The following is a 6,000-nucleotide window of genomic DNA, read 5'->3' as shown; positions in this document are numbered from 1 at the left end:
TGTGTTAGTGGTCGAGAAAATTGTTTCTGAAAGCTTTTTGCATGTTTTTTGCATGGATATTTGAAATCTAATGAAATTTAAAATATAACACTTGCAGAGAAACCTTGCATACTCAGCATTTTATTTGCTCAAGCTCCTTTACTCTTTGTTTCATAGTAAAACCTTCATTTTTAAAAGACCATACAGACAGTTTCTGTGGAATTTAATAGTTTGAAAAGAAACCTTTTTTTTTTATTATTTACTGTCAGAACTTCAAGAGATTCAGTGGTGCAATTTAATTATTAATTATTTAAAAATCTTGCACAGGGTTATTGTAGAGTCTTTTTTCATTCTGACATATGATGACCGGCCTTTTTGTGTTTTCACCTGATGCCATAGAGATAGCTGGTCTGCCCTCCTGTATACTTGACAAAGTGGCTGTTGCTTCGATCCCTGAGTCAATATTGAGCAGCAGGAGAGAGAGAAGCAGCAGCACCGGCAGCAGCTGGGAGGAGGAGGACGACCAGCAGATCATCATCAGCTACAAACACTCGCACACATATACACACACACATCAGAACACTACCAATATGATGTGGTTATTGACTTTGATTTGATGTCACCTGAAAAGCTGGGATACATTTTTATATATTAGTGCAATACAGTTTATCTAGTCAACATATTTCACAGCATTTGTATGATCCCAAGAAGAGCAATAAGTGTTATGTTCTCTTTGTACACTGTCAGAGAGTTATGTCCATGTTTGATCCAATTAATTATTAAGATGCATATCAACTCAACTTTGATACCCCAGAGAGGGAATCAAGTCAAATAGTCTTTCTTGTCATTGTATAAACAATATACAATGAGACTGGTGAAAAGTCGAGCCAGCCAGGAGTCGAACCTAGAATCTTCTGATCCGTAGTCAGACGCGTTATCCATTGCCACTGGCCCTGTATACTTCTTACAGCCTGATTCACAGTGTCAGTAATGAAAACATTTCAGTATAACTATTTCAGGTGTTGTTGTGATCATTTTGGATACTTTTTGTTTTCAAAAAGTAAATCAGCCCCTCCTCTCATGTTAGGGCTGGATTAAGACCGACGGGCTCTGAGTTCAGAAGCTCAGCAACATGCTGTGGCTGTGGATGGTTGACTGAATCCACCCTGCTGGGCCCACAGACTTTTACACGTTGGTCAAAACCCAATGTCATTTCAGTTTACTACAACTAATTAGGAGGCAATAGACTCAGCTCTCAGCTGATTGGACTCCTTTAATGTTAGTCCAGTCTGGCAACACTTGTTGCTGCTGTGGAGACTTTTATTCTTGTATTGAGATCTGAAGCTAGATCCTCTAGCAACCTAATCCAGACTCTGATTTCAAGGGACCAAGCCTAAAAAATCACAGAAATGTGTGAATTTTCAGTGAAGACTATGGTTTTGAAACTGTGTAAGGGTGGGGTGCAGAGGTGAGCTGGAAGATAGGTGACCTGGTTATGGCCCTGAGAGGCTCCACAGGTGATGCTGGCTGTAATAGTCCTAAAGCTGAACTGCAGAGGGTTCATGACCTTTGCCCTCAGATATCTCCTTTCTGTTTCTGAAGACAATGGGAGCTATTAGGGGACACAGTGAGTGTTTTTTGTATAACGAATGCATGAAGAACTGTCTTGGCAGCTTGGCTCAGTAACAGTAAAGGTGTGGGAGTATCAGAGAGTTGACTGTTGGGCCTGAAAGCGGAGGGGGGGGGGGTGTACATGATTCAGGTGGTCATGCTGCCCTGAGGAACAAAATGCTGCATCACGGTATTTACATTAAATTAGAAACACAAGCTTCACATGATGGAAAATCCCAAATCCATTGTGTCTGTTCTGTATTTCTTATCAGCTGCTTTGTCATTCCAAGGAAAATACAAAAAATACTACACATATGAAAGACGTTAAGACATAATCAAACATCACTGAGCCCAGTTTGCAGTGCCGGTGACTAACAGCCAAACCTCAAAGCTGCTCTGATCTGACATGATCTAACAAAAGAAGAGAGGAGGAAAAGCTCAATCCCCGACTGTACACACACACCTCGCGCATGAAGAGCAAACACAGCTCAGAAACTTTCAAGTCTTGGGTCTGATTCAAACCCAAAGAAACACTCTGTCACACACACACACACACACACACACACACCCTGCCGCAGTGCATATTGACAGGGCCAACGCCGTGGCTGCACGTAACACACACCGTCACTGACTGGTAGGCCTCCCCCGGGCTTGCTCCCCTGGTGCAAGATCATCCACAGGTCATGTTTATGAATTGGGAGGAGCGGGTGGACGCTAGTGTCCTCCATCACTTTCCTCTTCCTTACCCTTGCTGGTATCAGTCAACTACAAATAAAAAATGGTCTCTCCCTGTCTGTGTGCCACAATTCAGCCATCCTCCTGTGATTCATGGGTGTGGTGATGAAATCTTACTGAGCTGATAGAGATCAAAGCTGCTGCTCCAACTGATGAAGAGAAACTGTGACACAATCAGAGCACTTGTGGAAAAGTCTGAGCACTATGGTATGGATTGATGGATTTATGACTGACAATTATCATAAAATGGCCAGGGGTTTTGCATGATTAATGAGGTCTTGTGTGAAGGGCAACTGGGAGTAGGGATCTTTAGACTATAAGACTCTTTCTTTAATCTTTTATTTTCTTGCTGACACTTCCTAGTTGAGTCATCAAGATATTTTTCTTGTACAGATCACTATCTTTTAAAACTAACAAAAGACACACACCAAATTAATCTATTGTTCCTATTTTAGGTTAGGTTTAAAAGTTTATTCTCTTATTTTATCTTTTGTTAGTCCCATGCCAACACTGTCCACTTCCTCCTTATGAAGAAATAGTTTTACATTTTGGGAAATGTGCTTATTTGCTTTCATGTTCTGAGTCAGATAAGAAGTTTTAAATTTGATGTTACAATCAGAAGCTTGTTAGCTTAGCATAAAGACAGAGGACACTGCATGCCCAGCTCTATCCAAATCATTTTGATGGTACATTGGCTTGAAATAGGGAGCGACTATCATTCATAGTCGGCAGCTTAAACTGACAGAGTCAGGCTCAGTAAGTTCAAGAGTATTGCTGTAGATGTCGATCAGTTAAACTTAGACGTCAATAGTCATTGGTGATTTTGCACACTTGATTGTTTTCATGACTGAACACAAAATCTCTGCAGTGTAGCGTGCTAACCAGGAGTCAGCTAAAGAATTTCTTTCTTTGTTTCGTATTTGCTAGAGCCACAGATTTGTTATCACAAAAAAGCCTGTGCGAGACCTATTTTTATCCTGTTGTTACCAGAATAAAAGGCTCGTTTTTCAGATTCTCATTATGAGCTATACAGAGCTGGGGAACATAGGACCCTGGGAACACACACGTAAAACTGGGGAACATACAACCGTAGCAACACAGGGTCCTTTGTCATGTTTTGTTCCCATGTTGTGCCATATCTGGGGAACAAAGGACCATGAGAATATAAGAACGACTTAATGTCAGGCAGTTCCTTTAAGTCAACAGTTTTAAAATGCGGACAAAATTCACTTTTATTTTACACGTCTTCCAACAACAAACAATCGCCTTCAGTTTCTGAGAGGAAGAGATGAGCCACTGGTGAAGTCAGGTTGAGGTTAAGGTCCAGCTCAGTCTGTGGAACGGTACATGGCCGCTGGATCCTGAACCTCACGCACACGGCATGTAGCCCTTGCCCTTTTTATTTCACTCGCTTTCCAAATGTTCCAGTCCGTGCACCGACCAGGCTGTGGGGTGAGGAGCAAGAGGTCACGACAGGTCAGTGAAGACACTGGAGGCAGCCAAGCACACCTTGACCCAGCATCAGTACTCACTTGGTTGAAAGTATTACAGTGACACAGAGAACAGGCTGACGCTGGATTACTCAGTAAAATGAAAAAAGACAACAATCTTAATTCAGTGTACGCTAGAGGTATAATCGCTTTCTTTCTCCCTCTTGTTATTGTTTTACTGTGAGGATTTCCTAGATTGGTTTTACACGTAACCAGTCATTTCACTTATTTGACTTCCAGTTTCTGTTGAAGAAACAATATATAGTTCACCAAACAGTGCACCATTATTAAGATATCAGTAAAAGGCACAAAACAAACAAAATGTTTTTCCTGTTCTGTGAAATAATATCAGAGTAGGTGCTGTTAGATTAACCTTGTAATCTTTGCACCAGTTTAATATCTTCACTGGTCTAGCCTCCATTTCCAGCTGCTGGGGGTGGCATAAACATATCTAAAGAAGTAAACTGGACACCTGGGCTCAAGACATTTGCATAGGAGTCAATATTTTGTAACCTCCTTCTAGTAAAATTAGTTCTGCCAGAGTAGGGCTGGCTCATTTCTTCTGAGGCCCTGAGCACAGCAGGTGTAGAAAAAGAAAAGATAAGAAGATACTGGACATCAACCTGAATAAAAACATGGAAGGATTTTCTATCAACTACTGAAATGTATTAGCTGCTGTGACCAAATCTTCCAAACCTCTCAAGCCATGATGATGACAATATGGCAAACAGAATATTAAGTTTGCCTTAATTAAAAACATTTTCTAGTTATACCAAATTTGGTGTCATATTTAAACTCTGTATTAATTCCAATGAGGACTCTCAACGACAGGTCTTGGCCACCATTTTGTTCATAAGTAAAAAGAAAACTGGTGAGTGCTGCAAATTCTTTGACATCGTTCATACATGCCTTTTCCAGAAATAAATCTGTTCATACGACTAGTTCTCACACGAGGCCCAATGAATCTTTACAGCAGCAGGACAGTGTATTTGTGGGACTCACTCAAAATGAACTACGCTGCCTGCATTCATTGTGATAAAGGAGGATGTCATCCAGTGGAACAGTTTGGCTGTTTCATGTGTTTCTAACATTCTTTGGACAACAGTGGAGTTTCATGGCACATAGGAATAAAACACACAGACAATACAAGAAACGTACTTCTTTTCATGAGATTTGTTGACAAAAAGAAACATGTACAATCACCATCCTTATTCTTTAGTTTAGTACACCCTAAAACTATTGCAGTGCTGCTCTGCGCTTGGTCTTCCCGCAGGTGGACGGACAGGTATACTTACAGGAACAGGTAGACTGTCCCGGTGGGGGGGTGGCCCGGATGGTCCCTGTCCCATCTGGTTGCTCAACCTGTGTGTCACAGATCTGTGTGAAAGCATAATGGGCAGTGCGTGTTCCTCGCTGCGCTCCAGTGCACAGGCTGCTTTCACAACAGGTCTGTGTACTGGATAAACTTTTTGCTGCTTTGTTATTATTTGTCGTTAATGGTTGACAGATTTGAAATGGAGACATGTGAAAGTACCTGAAAAAATGGACGGCAAAGCGGTGTCACCCAGAGGTGGCGAGACTTGCGGTTTTTGTGCTTTCCTGCGAGTGTGTCTTCCTGTTAAATACTAATGTTATTCATTGAAGAATGGCTTGCACAAAACACACTCTCTCTCATGAAATTTCTGTAAATTTGGACAAATGTCTAACATCAGGAACTTTGTTGAAATTGCGAAAATTTATTAACACAACAACAATGTGAGTATATTTAAAATTAAATTCTGCCTCACATTGATTGTAGATCTTTCTTTTGTTACCTTAAACCCAGTATGTTCAGTTTTAACCCAATATCTAACTCAGACTTAAATTCCCATGTGATTGTGTGAAGACGTTTGGCGTCCTACAGCAAATGGCCCCCTCTATGCTGTTATTAAGAAAATCAATCAGTTTCTTTGGGCCCTAAAAACTAACACTTGAGTCATTAACTTGTCAGCAGAGATGACAGAGCTGCAGACAGACTGTAATTTATCTGTTTCCACTGGGTTATTAACTTTACCCTCACAACACAGCGGCCGGCGCTTTGCACACCAGAGCGAAGGGCAGCTAAGATGTAAGTGCATCAGCAGAGAAACTTTATACGACAATAGTAGCTGGAGATAAGAGAACGTAATCTGTCTAATGACACCCA

The sequence above is a fragment of the Lates calcarifer genome, unplaced genomic scaffold (assembly GCF_001640805.2).
Source record: "Lates calcarifer isolate ASB-BC8 unplaced genomic scaffold, TLL_Latcal_v3 _unitig_882_quiver_1494, whole genome shotgun sequence".
In the NCBI taxonomy this organism is placed as follows: Eukaryota; Metazoa; Chordata; class Actinopteri; family Centropomidae; genus Lates; species Lates calcarifer.
Note: the sequence above shows the minus strand (reverse complement) of the source record.